The sequence below is a fragment of the Pan paniscus genome, chromosome 5, assembly GCF_029289425.2.
Source record: "Pan paniscus chromosome 5, NHGRI_mPanPan1-v2.0_pri, whole genome shotgun sequence".
Lineage (NCBI taxonomy): Eukaryota > Metazoa > Chordata > Mammalia > Primates > Hominidae > Pan > Pan paniscus.
In genome coordinates this window covers 100,463,001-100,490,250 of record NC_073254.2, presented here as the reverse complement: position 1 = coordinate 100,490,250, position 27,250 = coordinate 100,463,001, and the positions used below count along the sequence as shown (strand labels likewise).

At 37.4% G+C, this 27,250-nt stretch overlaps 1 pseudogene; it reads left to right on the top strand.

Moving 5' to 3' along the window:
• Positions 1 to 3,414: 3,414 nt before the first annotated feature.
• LOC134730606 (large ribosomal subunit protein uL22-like) lies at positions 3,415 to 26,454 on the top strand (annotated as a pseudogene).
• The last annotated feature ends 796 nt before the right edge of the window (positions 26,455 to 27,250 follow it).

Sequence of the window (27,250 nt, the reverse complement as noted above, 5' to 3'; positions counted from 1 at the left end):
TGGATCCCTTCCTCTACATTAAACCAAGGGAGATCAGGCATTTCTAGCTCACTCACAGTGGGCCATCTTTTAATCCACATTTCAGCTAACCAAGCAAATAAACTGTTAGAACTTTTTTAACTCCCCAAGCTGCAACATTAAATGCAGATTCCCTACTTAGTGGGCCCCAATCAATAAATTCAGCCTGATCCAACTCTATGTTGCTTCCACCATTATCCCATACCCTTAATATCCATTCCCATGCCTGTTCTCCAGATTCCTGTTTATATAAATTTGAAAACTCAAACAATTCTTTTCCAGTGTTGTGCACCTCCTCATGGGTCACACTATCAACCTCACTTCTAGAGTCCCACCAGGACTTTAGTCTAATTATAGGTCTAGAAGCAAATAGAGGTGTAGAGGGTGGCTCCTGAGGAGAATCAACATTATTTTGCCTGGCAACTGCCTCAGGAGAGGCCATCACTGTTGCCTCAGGCAGTGCAGGGTTTATCTCCTCAGACAAAGGTGGAAAGGCTGATGGAATCATGGGCTGGGGAGGGGATGTTGCCACTACTGGGAATGGGGAAGATGTTTCTTCTGGCAAAAAAGGTTCATTAGAGTTTACAAACTCAGTGTCCCCAGCTTCAACAGGGTCCTCCCACACATCCGCATTCCAAGTTGCAGGGTCCCATTATTTTCCAATCAGTGCTCTCACTTTAACAGTAGACACCTGGTGAGGCTGTGCAAGCACCTTTAGTTGCAGGTCAGCCACTCACATGATAAGAGCTTGTGTCTGTTTTTTCACAATTTCAGCTCTTTCTCCATGGGAGATAAGACTCTCACTCAGGGCAATCTTAGCAGATTTGATGTTCAGTATCTGCTTCTGAAGCTGGGAGACAGAATCCCTGAGTTCATCACTTTCTTTCATCACTTCGTCCATTGAACTTAGGAGCAACCAACCAGCTTCATTATGTCCTTGGTTCTCCTCATATGGTAAAGATATTATGTATAAAATCACTAAACTCCTTGCCCCTCATGAGCAGTGAACCAGCAGTGTCAAATGCATTTATTTTACGTAACTCTCTAAACAAGGCCTATCAGTTCCTTGTTCACAGCAAGGACTATCAGTGTTCTCCATACTATTAGACATATAGTCCTAAGAATTTGGAGTCTAATCATATTAAGTAGCCAACTCCAGAAATCCCAAAACCAACAAAAGAAGTCCATCCTTAATATTTTGTTCCTCTAGAACCACTCCTGGTAGCAAAATCTGTATTAGTCAGGGTTCTCCAGAGGGACAGAACTAATAAGATGTATATAAAGAGGAATTTATTGAGTATTGACTTACATGATCACAAGGTCCCACAATAGGCTGTCTGCAAGCTTGAGGAGCAAGGAGAGCCAGTCCAAGTCTCAAAACTGAAGAACTGGGCCAGGCACGGTGGCTCATACCTGTAATCCCAGCACTTTGGGAGGCCAAGGCAGGCAGATCACAAGATCAGGAGTTCAAGACAAGCCTGGCCAACATGGTGAAACTCCATCTCTATTAAAAATACAAAAGTTAGCCAGGCATTGTGGCAGGGGCCTGTAGTCCCACCTACTCATGAGGCTGAGTCAGGAGAATTGCTTGAACCTGGGAGGTAGAGGTTGGAGTGTGCCAAGATCGCGCCATTGCACTCCAGCCTGGGTGACAGAGCGAGACTCCATCTCAGAAAACAACAACAACAAAAAAAAAAAAAGAAGAAGAAGAAGATCGGGAGTCCAATGTTCAAGGGCAGAAAGCGTCCAGCATGGGAGAAACCCGTGGGCTGGGAGGCTAGGCCAGTCTCTCCTTTTCATGTTTTTTCCTGCTTTATATTCGCTGGCAGCTGATTAGATGGTACCCACCCAATTAAGGTTGAGTCTGCCTTTCCCAGCCCACTGACTCAAATGTTAATCTCCTTTGACAACACCCTCACAGATACACCCAGGATCAATAGTTTGTATCCTTCAATACGATCAAGTTGACACTCAGTATTAACCATCACTCCTTCTATGTTAACTTCTTGGGGGAAAAAAACTGTGTGAAAATTTATTCTAACTAATTTGAGAGTAAAATTAAGAGCTCATGAGTAATGGTGGTTTAAAAGTACTGGCAGATAAAATATCATTTTCTCAATAATTGTTTAATATCTATTTTCTTACTCATCTAAACATAGAAAAATAATTATAAGATAGAATGTATATAAAAAACACAATTAACTGTATGTTAAACCCATATTGTATTTAGAAAAACTGGGAATGGGGAAGAGAATATGCCACAAGACTAGCTCCTTTTATTGCTATGTGATGTGGGACACAGTAGGAAAGATACTGCAATTTTATGCTTTTTGTATTTTGAACCATATGAATGTACTACCGATTAAAAAAACATTATTTTTCTAAAGAGACAAGAGATTGGATATTTTGAAAAAAAAGAACTTGGATTTTTATCTCACACTATAAAGACGCATTTTAAATAAACTGAATATTTAAATGTAAAATTTGAAGCTAGGAAATATTAGAAAATTATTGGTAAGCTAACTGATTTGGTTATGCACAGGATCATTTAAACTATATAGTTATAGTCATTTGAAAAAGTCTTAAAATTTTATATATGTAATTGTCTACATTAAAAATTGTTTTCTATGCATTTAAAAAATTATAAATTGAATGGCAAAAAAGACTAGAAAAATGTTTTTAAAAATTATAGAACAGTGCTACTATTCTTATATGTCAGGAACTCATAAATCAGTAAAATAAATATTTAACATTCTTTAGATAATATGGTAAAGAACAAGAAAAAAACAATTTACTACAGAAAAAAGAAAACAGAACATATGGGAAATAGTTGACCACATATTAAATCGAAGATATGCAACCCTAAGTAAAAAAGATGACATTTTTAGTATGTCAAGTTGGCTAAAACTTGCCTTTACATTGCTCTTTTCCCCCTGCCACAAGACCAAAATAGGAGCTTTTCCTTCAGCCTGACCCCAAAATGCAGAACACGTGGAACAGAGCCAAAGCTGGTCTTCAGCCAACATGTACATGAGAGAGAAATAAAGGCTGGTTATTACCGGCCACTGTGATTTCAGTGGTTATATATATTCACAGTATGACTTAGCAAAAGCTTACTAATGCAGTAACCATAAATGCAAAGATAACAAATGACTGAAATGAGTTGTAATATTGAAGAAAAGAATTTGCTAACTGCTACAAATAAAAACAGGCAATATAAACTCATGAACAAAGAAAATGTAATAATGCAATTTTATTAGTAAGAATTATTTGATTATATTTCATTTATTGGCACATTGGTTCTTTGGATTTCAAGTGAAGGACTATTTCAAATGGAAATGAATATATATATATATATATATATATATATTTCAAGACAGGGAAGACGTCCAGGGAAGTGTGGGAGACAAGAGAGAATTGGGAATAATATAATCAATCCCCTGCAGAGTGCAATAAACATTAGGGTAGTTATAGGAGGTGCAGGTTAGGGCACAAAGGTTGAATGCTGAACTGACGCATATATGGAGGTCCAATGCAAACCCAAGGAATGAACATCTAACTGATGTCACATAACATGTTTTACACAGGGGTTTTCAGTAAAATTTATGCATAAATTAGATGTTAATAATGACAAGAAAGTATATCTAGAATCTAGTGAAGATAACCTTTGGCTCCATACAATTAGAATCATAGGCTCTCTGAATGAGAAGGGGCTTCAAATGTCATTTGTTATTTCAATGCTCTTTTAGTAACTTTCTTACACAACTCTATCAGGACCAAAATTTATAAACCAAAATTTTTGTCTCGCAGTTTCCAAAACCATGAGTATTACAAACTAATACTAGGTCTTCCACATCTTATTAAACTGATTTGATGGTTGAGAGGAATGAAAAAGAGATATTGTTCAATCTGGAGTCCATAATTGTCAAAGATGGATGCATCAAGAATGATGGTAAACATTTTTCAACATCTGCTTCCTCTTCCCAGAATATGTCATCATTATCATCAAAATCAATGTATTGGCTATTAAATAGACTCTTTACTACCTCGGTTCCAATTTACCAGAAATTACATTGTATTTAATAAAAATATAACAAATGACATGTAGAAAACTTTCATATAACAAGTTTACCTAGTTTAATCGGGTTTTAGGAATTTCTTCATGCCTCAGAGGATTACACTGAATATTCAGAACATCAAACACCCTTTTTAAGAACAGAGCTATTATATTTTAGGGTTGTTAATAAAATAGATGCTATAGGAATTAACAGCTCACCAGTTTGCATCCCTGTGAAATAAAGAAGAAACATTGTGGCTGGTAGTTAGAAATGTCCTTCACAGAAAAGTAATGCAGAATTTATTTTAAAATATTTTGTTATAAAACATAACCACAAGAAGCATAATTTAATAAAATATCTTTCAAAAGTAACAAATATGCTACTGAAAAATGACACACAACATCTCAATGCAGATAAAGGAAAACATTTTTGTTAGAAAACCTGCTGACCTCATCACCTGACTTTAATATTAAAATGTGATGGACTTGAAGAATAATGAAAAACAAAAACTGTGTCACTGTTAAATAACAGAAAGTGAGAAATAATGCAAGGTGTAAAATTTTCTTGTTTATGGCTTTATCAATTGTGTACAAAAGGCAAAATATATTTAATCTCCACACAAGGAGGAAGGAACTAAATATATTGAGACCTGGCATGATCCACATTCTGGGTCAGAAGTTTCAAAACATGTTAGCATATAGAACTTTTGGCAGTTCTATTCTCAGAGGTGTCATTGAGCTTGATGGAATGAGGCCTATCTGGTATAGGAGAGTATACGTTTGTTCAAAAAAAAAAAAAGTGAGAATAACAGTGAATATCACAAATGCAGGCATCTCTAAACAGGCCATACAAATAAGGTAAAAGGAGATTAGAAAGCATCTAAGAAAGGCAGCAAAATAATACCAGATCATTTTATATGTCTGAATTATATACCTACCTTCCAGACATAAGATATGAATACTGTTTCCCTGATACAGCTATGAAAGAAATAATTAAAATCCCCTCTCTTCACAGATGACATGATCTTCTATAGACAATCCTAAGGAATCCACTAAAAAATTATTAGAACTAATAAATGTCTTCAGCAAGTTTGCAGGATACAAGATTAATATTTAAAAATTGTGTTTCTATATTCTTGCAACAAAAAATCTGAACATGAAATTAAGAAAACAGTTCTTGGCTGTTTGTACTTCTTTTTTTGAGAAACATCTGTTCATCTCCTTTGCCCAGTTTTTAGTGGGGTTGTTTGTTTTTTCTTGTTTACTTGTTTGAGCTACTTGTAGATTCTGGATATAAGTTCTTTGTCAGAGGAATAATTTGCAAATATCTTCTCCCACTCTGTGGGTTGTCTGATTATTCTGTTGATTATGTCTCTTGCTGTGCAGGAGCATTTTAGTTTAATTAAGTCTGTTTGTCTATTTTTGCTTTTGTTGTTTGTGCTTTTGGGTTTCATCATAAATTCTTTCCTTAGAACAATATCCAGAAGAGTTTTTTCTAGATTTTCTTCTAGAATTTTTATAGTTTCTAGTCTTATGTTTAGGTCTTCAATCCATCTTGAGTTAATTTTTTTATATAGTAAGAGAGAGGGATCCAGCTTTATCCTTCCACAGACAGCTAGCCAGTTTTCCCAGCATCATTTATTGAAAAAGATGTCCTTTCTCCATTGTTTATTTTTGTAAACTTTATCAAAGATCCATTGGTTATAGGTATATGACTTTATTTTTCGGTTCTCTGTTTCACTTCACTGATCCACGTACCATTTTTGTGCCAGTACCATGCAGTTTTTATTAGTATGGCCTTGTAATATAATTTGAAGTTAGGCAATGTGATGCCTCCAGATTTGTTCTTTCTGCTTAGGAGTGCTTTGGCTATTTGGGCTCTTTGTTGTTGTTCCATATGAATTTTAGGATTGTTTTTCTAATTCTGTTAAAAAACATATTGGTCATTTGATAGGAACTGCATTGAATCTGTAGATTGCTTTGGGCAATATTGCCATTTTAATAATATTGATTCTTCTAATCCATGAGCATGGGGTATTTTTCTATTTTATTGGGCCAGCTACAATTTATTTCATCAGTGTTTTGTAGTTTCTATTGTAGAGATCTTTGTTAAATGTATGCCTAAGCGTTTAACTTTTTTGTGTGACTACTGTAAATAGATTGAGTTCTTAATTTGGTTCTCACTTTGAACATTATTGGTGTATATAAATGCTACTAATTTTTGTAAATTGATTTTGTATCCGGAGACTTTACAGAAGTTGCTTATTAACTCTAGGAGTCTTCTGGAGGAGCCTTTAGGGTTTTCTAAGTATATTGTTGTGTCATCAGCAAACAGAGATAATTGGACATCCTCTTTTCTAATTTGAATGTCTTTTATTTCTTTTCTTGCCTCATTGTTCTGGCTTGGGCTACCAGTACTATGTTGAATAAGAGTGATGAGAGTGGAGAACCTTATCTTGTTCTAGACCTGAAGTGAAATGCTTTCAACTTTTCCTCATTCAGTATGATGTTGACTATGGGGTTGTCATATATGGCTCTTATGATTTTGAGATATGTTCTATTTATGCCTAGTTTGTTGAGGGTTTGTTAAAATCATGAAGCGATGTTATGTTGCATTTAATCAAATACTTATTTTACATCTACTGAGATGATCAGAAAGTTTTTGTTCTTTGTTCTGTTTATATGGGGAATCATGTTTATTAATTTGCGTATGTTGAATCATCCTTGCCTCCCTGGAATAAAGCCCACGTGATTTTGATGGATTTTTTTTGTGTGTTCTGTTGGATTCAGTTTGATAATATTTTGTTGAGGATATTTGCTTTTGCATTTGTCAGGAATATTGGCTTGTAGTTTCTTTTCTTGTGTCCTTATCTGATTTTTCATGTCAGGCTGACACTGGATTTATAGAATGAGTTAGGGAGACATCCCTACTCCTTAATTTTTTGGAATAGTTTCAGCAAGATTGGTAGTAGCTCTTTGCATGTCTGGTAAAATTTGGCTGTGTGTCTGTCTGGTCCTGGTCTTTTTTGTTGTTGTTGGGAGATTTTTTATTACTGATTTGATTTCATTACCAAGTATTCCAATAAACATATAAAATAAATCCTGAACATCACTAATCATCAGAGAAATGCAAATTAAAACCACAATGAGATATTATATCAGTCAGGGTGGCTATTATTACAAAGTTAAAAAACAACATATGTTACTGTGGATACAGAGTAAAGAGAAGGCTTATACACTGTTGGAATGTAAATTAGTTCAACCTCTATGGAAAACAGTATGGCGATATCCCAAAGAAGTAAAAATAGAACTACCATTTGATTCAGCAATCCCACTACTGGGTATCTACCTAAAGAAAAATAATCCATTATATACAAAATAACCTGCACTCATATGTTCATCGCAGCACTATTCACAATAGCAAAGTCATGGAACCAACCTAAGTGTTCACCAAGGGTTGGTGGACACATCACATTTTCTCTATACACATACCTACCACGTTTTCTTTATATGATATATATACACACACACACATACACACACACAGTGGAATACTGTTCAGCCATAAAAAAGAATAAAATCATGTCTTTGCAGCAACCTAGATGGAGCTGGAGGCCATTATCCTAAGTAAACTAACTCAAAAGTGGAAAATCAAATATCACGTGTTCTCATTTAGAAGAGGGAGCTAAACAATGAGTGCACATGGACATAAAGGTGGAGATAATAGACACTGGGGACTACAAAAGAAGGGAGCATGGGAGAAGGGTGAGTGTTGAAAAATGTTCAATATTTTGACGATGAGTACACTAGAAGCCCAATCTCAACCATTATGCACATAGTACCCATGTAACAAACAAGCACATGTATCCTCTGAATCTAAAATAAAAATGTAAAAAACAGTTTTATTTACAACAGTATCAAAAAGAAAAAATTTTGTAGTAAATTTATCAAAGGAGAAGACTTATACTCTGAAAACTATAAAACATTGTTGAAAGAAATTAAAGAAAACCTAAACAAATGGAAAAATATCCCATGTTCACAGATCTAAAGACTTAACATTGTAATGATGGGAGTACTTTCCAAATTGATCTATAATCCCTCTCAGAATTGCAGCTGACTTCTTTGCAGAAATTCACAAGATGATTCTAAAAGTCACACTTATTACAAAGGACTTTTATGTTGTTTTAGTTGCAATCCTGATACAGAAAAATATAGTAGGAGAAATTACACTGCTGTATTTCAAAATTTACTGCAAAACAACAATATCAAAACATTATATTACTGGCATAAGAATAGAAATATAGACTAACGGAATAACTTTGACAATTCAGAATTAAATCCATACATCTATGGTCAACTCATTTCCAACAAGGGTGTCAGGCCATTCATTGAGGGAAAGAAATGGTGGTGAAATAACTGGATATTTGCATGCAAAAGAATGAAATGAGACCCTTACTTCATACCATATAAAGAAATTAACTTAAAATGGGTCAAAGACCTAAATTTAAGAGCTAAAACTGTAAAACTCTTAGAAGAAAACATAGGGATAACATTTGCATGAACTCGGCTTTGGCAAAAAAACTTACATATGACACTAAAAGGATGACCAACCAAAAAAATTAGATAAATTGGACTTCATAAAAATTAAGCCAGGTGTGGTGGCTCATGCCTGTAATCCCAGCACTTTGGGAGGCCGAGGAGGGCAGATCACTTGAATTTGGGAGTTCGAGACCAGCCTGGCCAATATGGTGAAACCTCGTCTCTACTAAAAATACAAAAAATTAGCTAGGCATGGTGGTGGGCACCTGTAATCCCAGCTACTTGAAAGACTGAGGTGGGAGAATCACTTGAACCTGGGAGACAGAGGTTGCAGTGAGCCAAGATTGTACCACTAAACTCTAGCCTGGGCATGACAGAGTGAGACTTCATCAAAAAAAAAAAAAAATTAAAAGCTTTTATAATTCAAAGGACACTATTAAAAAAGTGAAAAGACAATCCACAGAATAAGAAAATACTTTCAGATCATATATCTGATAAGGGACTTGTATCTAGAATATACAAAGAACTACAACTCAATATTGAAAAGACAAATAACACAATTAAAAATAGACAAAAGATCTGAATATATATTTCTCATATTCCTCTGCCACTTCACTCCCTTTAAGAAATCATTTCTTCCTCTATCAAGACAAGTTGCTCTTTCAAGTTCTTAAGTTTTCTTATAATCTGCCCATACTCCAACTCTTCATTATTGAACACAGCCTAGTCTTTGTAAACGCTATGTTCTTTACAGCTAAACAAGTGAAAAATAGAAAATGGAGTTTGGGAAAAATGCCAGACAGGAGACAGGACTAACTTGCAACTCCCACTCAGACAGAGCAGTATGTAGAAATTCACATTGTGAACTTTTGCTCTAAGAACTACCACAAGAACATACCAGAAAAGCCAAGAGAATTCACAGACCCTTTGAAGGAGGTGGATTGCCATTGCAGGTTCCATGGGACAGCTGAGGAACTGTGAGTCCGCTTGCTTTCTCTGCTGGGAGGCTTGTATGTAGCCTGGGCCAAGTTCTCAGCCCTGCTTACTAGTTGCCTGGAAATAAACTTGGTGCTGCTGGGGGAGCACAGCGGGAGCGAGACCAGCCTTTTGGGGTATGGGCTGTATGGGAGCTGGGTGAGGCCTGTGTCTGCCGGCTTTCCCCCACTTCCCTGGCAACCTGTGCGATGAAGTAGAGGCAACCATGATCCTGCCAGGAACTTAACTCCATTGGCCTGGGAACCACACCCCATCCCCCATAACAGCCGCAGCAAGCCCCACCCAGAGAGTCTGAGCTCAGACACACCTAGCCTTGCCCCATCCTGATGGTCTTTCTCTTCCCACCTTGGTAGCTGAAGACAAAGGACATAATCTCTTTGGAGCTCTATGGCCCTGCCTACCACCTGAGAAATCTGAATACTTATCCAAAGGTAATCCTAGGGCAAGGTTGTATTCTCCCTACATTACCACAGCTGTTGCATTCTTGGAAGTGCCACCTCTTGGCTAGAGGCCAACCAACACAAAACCAACACACGTAATAAAAATACAACCAATTCTCAGGAAGCCCCTTCTTTAGGGGAAGAAGGAGAGCACCACATCAAGCAAGCTCCCCATGGGAAAAAAGAATCTGAACAGTAGCCCATGAGTCCCAGATCTTCCCTCTGTCATAGTCTATCCAAATGAGAAGGAACCAGAAAAATAATTCAGGCAATATGATAAAAAAAGTTCTTTAACACACCCAAGAGATCATACTAGCTCACCAGCAATAGATCCAAATCAAGAATAAATCCCTGAATTGCCAGAAAGAGAATTCAGAAGGTTGACTGTTAAGCTAATCAAGGAGGCACCAGAGAAAAGGTAAGTCCAACTTAATGAAAAAAAAAATGATACAGGATATAAATGAAAAAATCTTCAGTGAAATACATAGCATAAATAAAAGGCAATCATAACTTCTGGAAATGAAGGACACATTTAGAGAAATGCAAAATGAACTGGAAAGTATCAGCAATAGAATTGAACAAGTAGAAGAAAGATTTTAAGAGCTCAAAGACAAGGCTTTCAAATTAACCCGATCTGACAAAGACAAAGAAAAAAAGAATTTTAAAAATGAACAAAGCCTCCAAGAAGTTTGGGATTATGTTAAACAACCAAACCTAAGAATAATTGGTGTTCCCAAGGAAGAAGAGGAATCTAAAATTTTGGAAAACATATTGAAGGGAATAATCAAGAAAACTTCCCTGGGCTTGCTGGAGATCTAAACATCCAAATCCAAGAAGCTCAAAGAGCACCTGGGAAATTCATCACAAAAAGATCATCACCTAGACACATAGTCATCAGGTTATCTAAAGTAAAGATGAAGGAAAGGACTTTTAAGAACTGTAAGGCAAAAGCATCAGGTAACTTATAAAGGGAAATCTATCAGATTAACAGCAGATTTCTCAGCAGAAACCCTACAAGCTAGAAGGGATTCGGGTTCTATCTTTAGCCTCCTTAAACAAAACAATTATCAGCCAAGAATTTTGAATCCAGTGAAACTAAGCTTCATAAATGAAGGAAAGATACAGTCTTTTCCAGACAAACAAATGCTGGGAGAATTCACCATTACCAAGCTAGTACTACAAGTACTGCTAAAAAAAAGTTCTAAATCTCAAAACTAATCTTTGAAATACACAAAATAAAATCTTAAAGCGTACATCTCACAGGATCTATGAAACAATAACACAATGAAAAAACCTAGATATTCAGGTGACAAACAGCATGGTGAATAGAATAGTACCTCAAATCTCAATAATAACATTGAATGTAAATGGCCTAAATGCTCCACTTAAAAGATACAGAATGGCTCTTTCCTTAAGTAGCCTGAGGTAATCTGTGAAAATGGTTCCCTATACACTTGACCGGGAGAACCCCACAAAATCATGCAAATCAAGAGGTTCCAATCTTTGTATTCACCTTAAGAACACTCGTGAAACTGCCCAGGCCATCAAGGGTATGCATATATGAAAAGCCACAAAATATCTGAAAGATGTCACTTTACAGAAACGGTGCGTACCATTCCGACGTTACAATGGTGGAGTTGGCAGGTGTGCCCACGCCAAGCAGTGAGGCTAGACACAAGGTTGGTGGCCCAAAAAGACTGCTGAATTTTTGCTGCACATGCTTAAAAATGCAGACAGTAATGGTGAACTTAAGGGTTTAGATGTAGACTCTCTGGCCATTGAGCATATCCAAGTGAATAAAGCATCTAAGATGTGCTGCCAGACCTACAGAGCTCATAGTCAGTCGGATTAACCCATACATGAGCTCTCCCTGCCACACTGAGATGAGCCTTACTGAAAAGCAACAGATTGTTCCTAAACCAGAAGAAGAAGTTGCCCAGAAGAAAAAGATATCCCAGAAGAAACTGATGAAACAAAAACATACGGCATGGGAGTAAATTCAGCATTAAAATAAATGCAATTAAAAGGAAAAAGAAAAGACACAGAATGGCAGAATGTTTGAGAATTCAGCAAACAAATATCTGCTGTTTCCAAGAGACTCACCTAACACATAAGGATTCACATAAACTTAAGGTAAAGGGGTAGAAAAATATATTCCATGCAAATGGACACCAAAAGCAAGCAGGAGTAGCTATTCTTGTATCAGACAAAACAAACTTAAAAGCAACAGCAGTTAAAAAAGACAAAGAGGCACATTACATAATGATAAAAGGCCTAGTCCAACAGGAAAGTATCACAATCCCAAATATATATGCATCCAATACTGAAGCTCCCAAATTTATAAAAACAATTATTATTAGACCTAAGAGATGAGATAGACAGCAATGCAATACTATTGGGGGACTTTTATCCACTGACATAGCGTTAAATGCCTACATCAAAAAGTCTGAAAGAGCACAAAAAGACAATCTAAGCTCATACCTCAAGGAACCAGAGAAACAAGAACAAACCAAACCCAGCAAAAGTAAAGAAATAACAAAGAGCCTAGAAGAACTAAATGAAATTTAAACAACAACAACAAAAAAGACAATACAGAAGGTAAATAAAACAAAAACTGGTTCTTTGAAAAGATAAACAAAACTGATAGACCATTAGCGAGATTAACCAAGAAAAGAAGAGAGATCCAAATAGCTCAATTAGAAATGAAACAGGAGATATGTCAACCGAAACCACAGAAGTACAAAAGATAATTAACGGTTACTATGAACACCTTTATGTGCACAAACTAGAACACCTAGAGGAGATGGATAAATTCCTGGAAACATATAACCCCCCTAGATTAGACCAGAAATAAAGAGAGACTCTTAACAGACAAATAACAAGCAGTAAGATTGAAATGGTGATTTGAGTTACCAAACAAAAAAATTCCAGGACCAGATGGATTCACAGATGAATTTTATCAGACATTCAAAGAAGAATTGGTACCAATCCTATTGACACTATTCCACAGATAGAGAAAGAAGGAATCCTCCCTAAATCATTCTATGAAGCCAGTATCACCTTAATACCAAAACCAGGAAAGAACATAACAGAAAAAGAAAAATACAGACCAAGATCCCTGATGAACATAGATACAAAAATCCTCAACAAAATACTAGCTAACTGAATCCAACATCAAATCAAAAAGAGAATCCACTATGATCAAGTTTGTTTCATTCCAGAGATGCAGGGATTGTTTAACATACTCAAGTCAATAAATGTGATACACCACATAAACATAAACAGAATCAAGAACAAAAATCACATGATCATCTCAATAGAGGTAGAAAAAGCATTTGACAAAATCCAGCATCCCTTTATGATTAAAACCCTCAGCAAAATCGGTATAGAAGGGACACACATTGAGGTAATAAAAGCCATCTATGACAAACCCACAGCCAACATTATACAGAAAAGAGAAAAGTTGAAAGCATTCCCCCTGAGAACTAGAACAAGATAAGGATGCCCACTTTCACCACTTCTATTCAACATAGTACTGAAAGTCCTAGCCAGAGCAATCAGATAAGAACAAGAAATAAAGGGCATCCAAATTGGTAAAGACAAGGTCAAACTGTTGCTGTTTGCTGCTGATATGATCATATAAAGACTCATCCAAAAAGCTCCTAGAACTGGCAAATAAATTCAGCAGTTTCAGGATACAAAATTAATGTACATAAATCAATAGCTCTGCTATACACCAACAGTGACCAAACTGAGAATCAAATCAAGAACTCAACACCTTTTACAATAGCTAAAAAATACTTAGGAATATACCTAAACAAGGACCTCTACAAAAAAAAACTACAAAACACTGCTTAAAAAAATCATAGACAACACAAACAAATGGAAACACATGCCATACTTATGGGTGGGTAGAATCATTATGGTGAAAATGACCATACTGCCAAAAGAAATATACAAATTCAATGCAATTCCCATCAAAATACCATCATCAGTCTTCACACATCTAGGAAAAACAATCCAAAATTCATATGGAACCAAAAAAAGAGCCCACATAGCCAAAGCAAGATGAAGCAAAAATAACAAATTTGGAGGCATCACATTACCTGACTTCAAACTACACTATAAGGTCATAGTCACCAAAACAGCATGGTACTGGTATAAAAATAGGTATATAGACCAATGGAACAGAATAAAGAATTAGAAATCCACCCAAATACTTACAGTTAACTTATCTTCAACAAAGCAAACAAAAACATAAAGGGGGAAAAGATACCCTATTTAACAATTGGTGCTGGGATAATTGACAAGCCAAATGTAGAAGAATGAAACTGGATCCATATCTCTCATCTTATACAAAAATCAACTTAAGATGGATTAAATACTTAAATCTAAGACCTGAAGCCATAAAAATTCTAGAAGCTAACATTGGAAAAACCCTTCTAGACTTTGAGACAAAGACTTCCTGATCAAGAACCCAAAAGCACATGTAACAAAAACAAAGATACATAGATGGGACTTGATTAAACTAAAATGCTTCTGCACAGCAAAAGGAACAATCAACAGAGTAAACAGACCACCCACAGAGTGGGAGAAAATCTTCACAATCTGTATGTCTGACAAAAGATTAATATCCTGACTCTACAAGGAACTCAAACAAATCAGCAAGAAAAAAACAAACAATTCCATCAAAAAATGGGCTAAGGACATGAATAGACAGTTCTCAAAAAAAGATATACACATGACCAACAAACATGAAAATATGCTCAACCTCACTAATGATCAGGTAAATGCATATCAAAATGACAATGTGATACCACCTTACTCCTGCAAGAATGGCCATAATCAAAAAATCAAAAAATAATAGAAGTTGGCATGGATGTGGTGAAAAGGGAACACTTTTACATTGTTGGTGGGAATGTAAACTAGTACAACCACTATGGAAAATAGTGTGGGGATTCCTTAAAGAACTAAAAGCAGATATACCATTTGATCCAGCAATCCCACTCCTGGGTATCTACCCAGAGGAAAAGAAGTCATTATATGAAAAAGATATTTGAGCATGCATGTTTATAGCAGCACAATTTGCAATTGCAAAAATATGGAACCAGCCCAAATCCCCATCAATCAATGAGTGGATAAAGAAAATATGATCTATATATATACACACACACAAACATACACACACAGACACACACACATATATACACACACACGCTATATAGACACACCCACAAACATACACACACACACACACATATATATATATATATATACACACACACACATGCTATATATACACACCCCATGGAACACTACTCAGCCATAATAAGGAACGAAATAATGACTTCACAGCAACCCAGAATGAATTGGAGACCATTATTCTAAGTGAAGTAACTCAGGAATGGAAAGCCAAACATTGTATGTTTTCACTCATAAATGGGAGCTAAGCTATGAGGATGCAAAGGAATAAGAATGATATAATGGACTTTGAGGACTCAGGGGAAAGGATGGCAGAGGTGAGGGATAAAAGACTACACATTGGGTACAGTGTATGGTGCTCTGGTGATGTGTGCACCAAAATCTCATAAATCACCACTAGAGAACTTATTCATGTAACAAAAGACCACCTGTTCCCCAAAACCCTATTGAAACAAACATAAAATAAAATAAGCAAAAAACAGCATGCAGCATCTACCAATATGTAAAGGCCTTTAGATAGTTTATTTTCACAAGTCTTCTGAATAGATGGATGCCCTCTCTTGTCCTCATTAATTTTCCAAAGAGAAAGACAGTTTAAGCATCATTTTCTCCTCCACATAGAGATCTGGTCTTTTTCCTCTTCTAACCTCTTTTTTTAACTGGACTATGTACTATGTTATATTGTCCTCTAATTATTCATAGGCCTATATTATTATTGCCTCAAAAAGATTCATTTTCTGAAGGTAGGAATTACTCATTTACTTCTATTTTATGACCCACAGTGCTGTGTGCATCAAAAATTCAATGTCTTCCTTGACTAATATATTACTTTATTGGCTTTGATATTGCATAAGAAATGTCACAGAACTGTAAATGATGTTTAAAACAATAGTAAGAAAGAGAGTAACTCAAAATTAGAGGATTACTATAACATATCGTAAATAAAATATACCTTACAACAGCCTAGAAGCAAGTCTCATTTAAAATATTATTTTTAAACTTCACAAATAACTAGAACTTTAATGTCCACCAGAATGCAGGTTTGAATGGAAAGGTTGATACTGGGTTCTAAGTTGGCTTTCCATTCCTTGGTCATAAAAGCTAACTGTACCACTCCTGAAAGCCACAGGTTATTTTGGCATTTCTTTGGATTTATAATACAAGCAGCACATTATTTCCAGTGTCTGGGCTGCCTGAAATAAGAAGTTCTACCTTGGCGTTGCAGGCAGTTAGTGACTAGATGAACCCTAGTCAGGCAAGAAGGCAGTTTTAGTCTTTCCACATGCCAAACCTAAAGCAAAGGTGGCTAGAAATGGACCTAGAGAGTCTCATAAAAACAGGAACTAACTTGAACCTCACTTAAATATAAACCAAACATCATCATGAGGTTTGAAATAATCTAAACCCCCATCTTTCTTTATTAGTTCTGTTTTTCTTTTTTGTTATTGCTGTTGTTTTTAATACCCTTCAAACTCTTCTGGGTTACAATCTAAACTGGAAATGCCAGAATAACAACACAAATACTGCCATTATTTTCATGGCCTACCCAGAGTGGGAAACACTGGAAATATCAAGACACTATAATTAAAGTTCATCAAATTACAATTTCTGTAACAAAGAATACAAATAACGAATAACAACACAAATGTTACCATTATTTTCATGGCCTACCCAGAGTGGGAAGCACTGGAAATATCAAGACACCATAATTAAAGTTCATCAAATTACAATTTCTGTAACAAAGAATACAAATAATAAGACAGTAGCCAGTGTGACTTTGACAGGGACTAAGTCTAATGCCCACCGATGGAATTTTTTTTCTTTTCTTTTTTTTTTTTTTTTTTTTGAGATGGAGTCTCACTCTGTCACCCAAGCTGGAGTGCAGTGGCACAATCTTGGCTCACTGCAACCTCTGCCTTCCGGGTTCAAACGATTCTCCTGCCTCAGCCTCCCAAGTAGCTGGGACTATAGGCACGAGCCACCACACCTGGCTAATTTTTGCAATTTTAGTAAAGACAAAGGTTTTGCCATATTGGCCCAGGCTAGTCTCAAACTCCTCAACTCCAGTGATCCGCCCGCCTCGGCCTCCCAAAATGCTGGGATTACAGGTGTGAGCCACCATGCCCAGGGCTGGATTTTTTTTTTTAAGTTCATGTATATAGAAATCTGGAAATGGAAAAGAAATGAAACTGCTTATTTGGGAATAACTGAAAAGCAAAGTTGTGAGCATATGTAGATGAAATCTACTCTAAATCTTGGTATCCAATTTAACTATTAATATCATCACGGTTCCTGTTAAAAGTTTTTAATTAATGTTAGGTATAAGTGGATGGCTAAACTTTATTTTTATTTGCTGCCTCTGTCCAATGTCTTGAAGCTGTATTATAAGAATAATTTTAAAAAGAAATAAGGATATGGGAAATCTACAACCAGAACAACTATCTCTGAATGATCTAGGCTGACTCTTACAAATTGTAACTGGAGGCAGATATTCAATTTGGTCAATAAACCAGCAGTGTATATTGAGCAACTACCATGTGATCAGCTTTGTACAGACTGCGGACCAAATGACTGAGATTTTTGGCTAACTGAACCAGGAAGAACAGCTTTAAGGGGAAAAATGGTGGATTTTATTTTAGATGTGGTATGTGTTGAGATGTATTCAGCAGGCAGTTGGATATTCAGAGCCTGGGAAAAACTGGGAGCAAGACAGGGAGGTGTTAATTGAATTTATAAAGGTGAATGAAATGTACAAAGAGAAGATGATGACAGAACTACACATGACACTTATTAGATGGACTGGATGACACAGAAACCAGTGAGAGTCCAGGGCCAGTGACATGGGTGTGTGGCCTATGCAATCTCACACAGCATCACTCTCAGAAGGGCTCCAAGCTCAGTGTAATGCTATTGCCACAGTCTTATAATTTTTTAAAAAATGTATCTTTGAACTGTGTTTTGTAAGCAAAGTTGGATGGGGCAATGGAGCACATGCATGAGGAGAAGCACTATGTGCAATGTGCATGCCCACCATTCCTGGCCTTCCCACTCACATATGATGTCTCATGATCACAGAATTCCAGTGGACTCACAATGCATGGGAGTTCAGCAAGACTCAATATGAGTACCAGGTACATGTTTCATCTTAGAGTAAGCATGGGCAGGGGAAGGCTGATAAGCCTTGAGAGGCCATGCTTTCTGTTCAAACCAGAACTTGTTGGTGTGAAAGAAATCAACGATGTTCAAATAAACCCCATCACATATTTTCTTACTTGTGTTAATTTCTTACTTGTGTTAATTAGTCAAGCACTTATACTGAAAATGATGACATACAAGTAAACTGACCATAGAGAGTGTTGATAGAATGTGTGCATATCAGTAAGTGAAATAAAAAAATAGTAGAGTTTGTTTTGGCAGTGATTCCACTGTTCAGGTAAGAATGAAATACATATATATGTATGAGCTATAAAAATAATAGCTGTATAATTTTGGTGAGTACACGTATAAGTTAAATGCTTTTAAATTTGCATTTAAAATTGGCATTGTACAATATGAAGAAAAGTGGTAAAATTTATTCTAATAATTAAAAATTTTATTTTTTCTTTACTTATAATTATGTTAAATAGCAAATTAAAAAATTCCATGACAAATCAAGAGAGAAAGTGCAAAAGAAACAGAATTATACTGAGTAACTTTAACAGTAATTTTTCTTACTTTTCGAACAAGGGAACTCAAATTTTCATTTTGCTTTGGGCCCCACAAATTATGGAGCCAAGCCTGAGAGGATCAATAAATGGAAGCGGAACCAGGATAATATGAGTCATGAAAGTCACAGGATAAGTGTTTAAGAGAGAGTATTTTTGGTTATTTGTTTAAATGCAGTCCTGTTGCTGGGCTGGGGGTTAGCAGCAAGACTTTTCATGGCTGCCTTCCCAGCTGGCATAGAGCCAGGGCTCCAGGAACATGGCTCACCTCCTAATTCTGCCAGATGTCTGTTGAGAATAGACACTAAGCATGAAGGTTAAGTGGTTTCTGATAACCTTTGAGAGAGTAGTGTGGGGAAAGTAGCTAGACTGTAGGCTAGATTCCAAAGGAGTAAGGAGTGAAAAAAGAATATTAATGCAGCAAGGATAAATTACACTCTCAGAAAGTGTGTTGGAAGTCTAGATGGATGAATGGATGGATAGAGGAACTGGCTTGTGTACCTTGTTTTCTACTCTCTGTATGTTGGGCACTACACTATGAAATGAGAAAATGGGAGATTTTTATGGCATAATAAAAGTGAGAACAACACTGAAAATATTATGTAAATCACTTTATGCATAACACATTATCACTTGTAGGGTCAACAGCACACTTGGGTTATAAGTTTAAATTGGATTCTTTAATCCTTCTTTTCCTTTTGGATTTTTTTCTCTCACCGTTAAAGAGAGATGTTGCTGACTATGTCTATGAGCATGTGCTAGGGTTGCACTAGACAGTAAGCCATATTTGGTGTGTTTTTTTTTTCCAGTTATAGTTGTGGCATACAGTATACTAAACATTCAAACTCTTTCCCCAAGATCAAATTGTGTCCCATGATACGCATCTGGCTGATGTTGCTGAGAGATGGAAATTCAATCTGCGTCTTTGAAAGATATTCCTCTCAACGTGAAGCCAACTGGCCCACATGGAACTCGACTCTACAACTTCTGCTTCATTAGCAGCTAATGAGTAGAGCTCAGTGCCAAACAACAGGAAAATTCCTCCTTTTATTATTCCAGGTTCAAGGCTATGGCATTGGTCTAAAGAGTAAAATTGGCCTGCAGAAAATTGCAACACACGCCACACTAATAAAAACACAAACTGCATATACTGTAAGACATCTTTGAGTGATTATACCTGAAAGACTAATATCAGTTGTACTGAGATCATTTGCTTTCCAACTATTTCCAAATGTGTTATATTATAGCCTCCTATTCAGGACTAATTCCTGGGCCCAACTGTTGCAGGAAGTCAGGGACCCCAAATGGAGGGACTGGCTGGAGCCACAGCAGAGGAACATAAATTGTGAAGATTCATGGACATTTATCAGTTCCCAAATAATACTTTTATAATTTCTTACGTCTGTCTTTACTTTAATCTCTTAATCCTGTTATCTTCATAAGCTGAGGATGTACGTCACCTCAGGACCACTGTGATAATTGTGTTAACTGTACAAATTGATTGTAAAACATGTATTTGAACACTATGAAATCAGTGCACTTTGAAAAAGAATAGAATAACAGCAATTTTTAGGGAACAAGGGAAGACAACCATTAGGTCTGACTGCCTGAGGGGTCGGGCAAAAAGAGCCATATTTTTCTTCTTGCAGAGAGCCTATAAACGGACATGCAAGTAGGAGAGATATCACTAAATTCTTTCCTAGCAAGGAATATTAATATTAATACCCTGGGAAAGGAATGCATTCCTGGGGGGAGATCCTCTGGGAATGTCTGTCTTATGCAGTTGAGATAAGGACTGAGCTACACCCTGGTCTCCTGCAGTACCCTCAGGCTTACTAGGGTGGGGAAAAACTCTGCCCTGGTAAATTTGTGGTCAGACGGGTTCTCTGCTCTCAAACCCTGTTTTCTGTTGTTTAAGATGTTTATCAAGACAATACATGCACCACTGAACATAGACCCTTATCAGTAGTTCTGCTCTTGCCCTTTGCCTTGTGATCTTTGTTGGACCCTTATCAGTAGTTCTGCTTTTGCCTTTTGTCCTGTTCCCTCAGAAGCATGTGATCTTTGTTAGACCCTTATTAGTAGTTCTGCTTTTTGCCCTTTGAAGCATGTGATCTTCATACCTACTCCCTGTTCTTATACCCCCTCCCCTTTTGAAACCTTTAATAAAAACTTACTGGTTTTGAGGCTCAGGCGGGCATCACGGGTGTACTGATATGTGATGTCACCCCCAGTAGCCCAGCTGTAAAATTCTTCTCTTTATACTCTCTATTTCTCAGCTGGCCAACACTTATGGAAAATATAAAGAACCTCCGTTGAAATATTGGGGGTGGGTTCCCCCAGTACCCAACTTTGCTTTCAACAGGTTCACTGATTGTATGGGGAAAGCCAAAGTAGGAGCAAATCTGTGTTTCTATGAATTGCCAACATTTGTTCCTGTTATCATGAGTCTGTTTTTACAGTCTGAACAAGTTTTTATTTTAATCTCAACTGAAAGCCACTGAGTTTAAGGCTCCTGATAAATGAGTAGTTTTACTCTTTGGTGTCAGTGTCTACAACAAAGAGTCTTGAAGAAAAAAGTGAGAGTCTACTTATCTCTGAAATAGACTAATGAATACGTTTTACTTATGGAGTAATACTTGCCTCAAAATTACTTCGAAACATCAGAAAGTAGGGCTGTCCTCTCACCAGTACTTTATGGCTCATGACCTCCCTGCCTGCATCAAGACACAAATAGACCTGGATCTCCTCCCTCTCCCTCCCGGCCAAATGCCCTCTTCAGAGTCAATAGCAATGCCTGATTGAATGATTTGTGCCTCCCTGCAGGCCTCTTGGCTGCCAGTAACTCACTTCAGAGTCTTGGTCATTTGTGGTGTGTCTTGAGGATGCTCACTAGCTGTTCTCTTCCTCAGTTGGTTCTATTCATTTCTGGTTTGGGGTAATTGCATGTTTGAGTTCACAGTAAAAATAAAAATATGTAAGTGATACACACTGTAAATCTTATTGCACATGATTCATACACACATGAATTTAAAAAGAAGAAAAACAGGCAGGATATCACTGTAGGAGTATTGTTAGTTATTTCAAACTTTATAAAGAAGAAAATGTTGTGTGTTTGTTGGAAGTATTTGTGAATTGTTAGCAACTTTTACCCCACTGCCTTGCATATCTGCAAATCAATGGAGTAAATAACAGTGATTTGGTTCTCCTTAGAAGTAGCCCGGCGTTCACTGCAATGCCATTAAGACTATAAGTAAGCATGGTGTTATACAAATGTCAGTCATCTACAAGCCACCTACGTAATTTTTGCCATATTAACATATTCTTTGTACTCATAATCTCAATATTTTTATGTAGACCTCCTCAGACTTTTAGTGAGTTAAGTCTATTTTAAAAGAAAACTGTAAAACACTGCTGTACTCCTTGTGCTTCACTGGATTGCATATTCTGGGTAGCATGGACATTTCTTTTGTAATCTCCTTGGCCCACAGCCCTGTGCTATGCTCATATATTATGACAATAAAGTATGTATGACAGTGTTCATAGATTGAGATCATCTTTTCTAACTTCAATGAGCTTAGTACATGAATAATTTTCTATACAAAATCATAGAAAATTCAAAATGTTAATTTTCTTGTGTGATAGAAAAGGAATGAGAAAAAAGTTGCACCCAAAGACTCATAGGATTTCAGACTTTGACATTCTGATGATCTTTTATTTGAAAAGACAAGAAAATAATATTTTCTAAAGATAAGCTCTTGAAAAAACAGTTTCTTGTAACCAAAAACATATTAACCCTTGGAATTGTATGGTAATCTCGGTCGTTTCAGAAATGCCAGTGCCAATATGCTCAATCAAATTCTCATCAATGAAAAGAATAGGGACGTTGAAAAGGTAGAATAGCAGCAGAAATAAAAGTGACCTTTTGGAAATTACTTTTGCTTTCATTGTTTGTGTTCAGATTTGAAGAGTATTCACTATTTGTTTTGCTAAAAATCTTCCAAGTGTCATTAAACTGAGAACTTGGGGCATCTTGTCTGACTTTAGGTAGGGAATAATTACCATTTGCACCCTACAAATGTGGGTAAGCTTGCACTGAAATAAACCATCCAAATCCATGATGAACATCAAAATTGTAGACATAAGGAGAAGAGTGGAAAATTGTAGTATGACAAAATAGCTACATTTAATTATGTAAAATTACATAGAATTTTAGTCTTCTTTAGAGGTGCTTTATTTAAACTTACATCTAAAGGCACGTCTTTGGTTAATGCAACTTTCATTTCAAGTCCAGGAGTTGACAGAACATTTATTAAATTTAAAATTCAAGCAGATTGTAATGCTTGCAATTTTGAAAGTTATAGGGCCACTTTTCTGAGAAAAAATATTATTTAAAACTGTGAGGTCCACTTGATCCCCTTTGTTCACATCAAATCTCTGTGCCCCTACCTATGAATTTTTTTCTGCTCTTTTGCAGAGAATAAATCTCATTTTAGGTAACAGAGTGAGTCTACTCAAGACTTTCTCTTCCAGCCAGGCAGCATTTTAAGAAATGGTGTCCCTCTATACATGGCCTTTGCGGATCCTATGACCATTCTTGGTTGCCCTTATCTATAAGTCACCCCAGAGAAGCCACAAGAGTGACCCAGCACTATTCCCACAAGAAAAGACACTCCGGTGGTAGCCGGAGGACTGAAAAATCAGTGCTATCAACTTCTGACTACACTGAGCAGCTCATTAAGCATCATTATGCCCATTATTTCCCCTGGCTCCTACAGTCCCTTTCTGAAGAAAGCATTGGCGTACACTCTGTAAAACAAGTTCTACTATCCTGGCTATAGGGTATTCATTGAACCAGGAACTTGGGGCTCAACAGTGTCTCTTTGAGTCAAAATGTGATCAGAGAAGAGAAAACCAAAGATACCATGAAAATAAGATCAAGTTGACGATCACAGAGAAGAAATAAGCAGCCGCTTTCCCAGGGCTGCCTCAGAGCCCAGACAGGCTTTCAGTTCTAGTCCATGTTTGTCCTTACAAGTAATCATTACTTCTTCCTTTCTCTAAAGCTCAGGTCAGAATCTCATTTTGAAGCAACTCAGAGAAAGCCTCTGAGTTGGTATACACAGATGGTATATCTAAATAATAATACAATAAATAAATATAATTCTTTAATTATACAACTCCCAGGACCACTCTTTCTATATAAAATGTGGACTTTACTCTCTGGAGCAACTCTCTAGCTCTCTCCCATGCATGTTCTTTCTCTCAGAATCTGCCTCCTCTCCTATTCTCATTTCAAGCCACAAAATGTGTCCTCTGTGTGCAAAACAGCATTTAGAGATCACAAAGATGGAAACATGACAATCCCTCTTTCATGTGCGGCTTCCAAGCCTTGGTGTAACAGAGGCTCCATTTTTCCAAACTCTGCTTGCAACTGCTTTGTTAGCTACCAGTGTCAACATGACCACTTGAAGAATTTTGCTGAAGCAGAGGAAAAGCACTAGTTCTAGAGGGGGTGAGTGCTCCTATTTGATCATAGTAAGAGCAGCGTCAGACAGGACAGTCTAAAAAGGACTCACCATTCCCGGCCCCAGGGGGCTTTCCTGCTACACTAAAGGAGAACACATCCATCCACATTTCACCTTAACCTTCCTCTACTAAGTTCTGGATAAAATACCTTACTTATGAATAAATAATAACAACAGTCATAACTCCTTTAGAGAGAGGGACCTGTCAAATGTACTCTACTAGAGATGCCATCTTTTCCCAGCCCTCCACATGCAGTGCACCTGCACACTCTGTCCCAATGGAAGAGCAGGAGTAGACACCTGACCCAAGCTGGGCCAATTATTCTCCCTCCTGGGAACTTCGAATTAGAATGAACAAGTATTGAGTTTGTTAATCATGTGACGCCAAGCTGGAAAGCCAGCAGGAAGAGGCTACCATTTTAAAGCAGCCCAGCACAAGGTGATGAGTAAATTAAGCAGCAGTCAGCAGAGAGAAAAGAATGAAGCTGGCATGCAGCATAGAGAGATACCGGGAGGCCCCTGGAAGACATGAAGGGAGAAATAAAGGTGGGGAAATAAAATGAAAAGCTATATAACTTTCTAATTTTTTTTCTTTTTTTTCTTTTTTTTTTTTTGAGATGGAGTCTTGCTCTGTCACCCAGGCTGGAGTGCAGTGGTGGATCTCAGCTCACTGCAACCTCCGCCTCCCTGGTTAAAGCGATTCTCCTGCCTCAGCCTCCTGAGTAGCTGGGATTACAGGCATGTACCACCACACCTGGCAAATTTTTGTATTTTTAGTAGAGACGGGTTTCACCATATTGGCCAGGCTGGTCTCGAACTCCTGACCTCAAGTGAGTCGCCCACCGCAGCCTCCCAAAGTGCTGGGATTACAGGCTTGAGCCACTGTACCTGGCCAATAATTCTTATAAGTCCTAGAGTTCTTGCTGAAATTAGATTCCTTAAATAAATTTCAACTTGCTTAAACCAACGAGTAGATTTGGGGTCCTCACAATGAAATATACATGTACCAGTCGATTTCTTCTAATAAAAAAATGGCATCACTAAGTAGCAATCTGTGAACATAAGGGTCTTAGTTTTAGTCATAGCTGACATTAAAGAGATTACATTTGGAGATCACTTTATACTTATCACTTATTTTCTTCCATCTAAATTATTATACTTATAACAGGAGTACCACAAATTCCATTATTCATTGAGCTACTTCTGTGCATGGTGATGAATAAGTCAGGATTCCTTCCTGTTGGGGGCTGGGAATCAATGATGTCAACGAATAATGACAATGATGTGTGAAAAGTCTGTCATAGAGGCATAGGCTGATGTTCTAGGGCTTTGGAGACAATACCTTATTTGATTTTTCACCTACTTCAAAGACAGTTACAAGAATCTACACTTGGCAAAAACAGTCACACAAGACAGGTAACCATTAGTTTAGTTTCAGTAATTTGTACTTGGAGCCTGAGGAAATAAAGTATTGTTCACTTGGCACATAATTGGCATTTAATAGATATGAGCCTCCTCCCCAATGTCTTGTCATCCCTAACCACCTCCAATCACCATTTTAACAGTTAAAAATCAGGCATAAGAAAAGATTAGGCAATTTGTCAACTTGCCTGAGAACACAACTTAATTTAGAGCTGACAACTGAACAACATTCTTTTCACTCTGAGGTAAAATTTCCCAGCAAGATGTCAGAAGAAATATACAGTCTTCTATTTAAACACATGTGTTGGCCAGGCGCAGTGGCTCACACCTGTAATCCCAGCACTTCGGAGGCCAAGGTGGGCAGATCACAAGGTCAGGAGTTTGAGACCAGCCTGACCAACATGGTGAAACCCTCTCTACTAAAATACAAAAATTAGCCAGGCGTGGTGGCATGCGCCTGTAATCCCAGCTACTCAGGAGGCTGAGGCAGGAGAATCGCTTGAACCATGGAGGCAGAGGTTGCAGTGAGCCCAGATAGCGCCACTGCACTCCAGCCTTGGCGACAGAGGGAGATTCTATCTCAAAAAACAAACAAACAACAATAAAAAACAAGCGTATTAAGCCACAAACTGGCTTATCTCTTCTCCCTCCTGAGGTGGCATTAAAATGATAATAAAAGCTTTTTTAAAAGTATAAACCCTAGTGACAAAGAAAACAGGAGGACACAAACACAACATCAGAAGAATGATAGAAATGAGTTTCCAAGGAAGAAAGTCCCAGTTCACCACGGGAAGGGTGGTGCAGGGGAGGGCCAGCCAATGGGGAGAGTTGACTGGCTGTGCCAAGGCCTTTAGAGGTTTTTGGTGTGGCACACAGTAGGTGGAGGCAAGAGAAGAGAGCACGAAGATTCCCTTCCTGCCCTCCTACGAGGAGAACAAGGTCTCTACCTGCTCAGTGAGGGACCAGTGCTCTGCCTCCGGAGAGGCTGAGAGGGAGAGGCTTTGGGAGCAGGAAACCAGGTTCAGAGCAAGAGCAGAATGATGCGCAAGGAACAAAACATGGGAACTAATGTCACGTGCAGGCCTCAGACCCACGAAGAACTTGGTGAACTGGGCTGCTGCCCATTAGGGGAGAGATTCGAACTATTTTTGTGTGAAAAAGCCCCAGAGTAAATCCTCTCATGTACACACTAACAATGTTGGGGCCCTCTCAGAGTGATTGATTTGCTGCCTCATTATTCAGAAATGAAGGCCACTGCTTGTCATGCCACACATCCACAGGTCTCCTAGGCAGCTCTTTTAAAAAATCAATTTATTTTATGATAGTCACATAAAATTTACTATT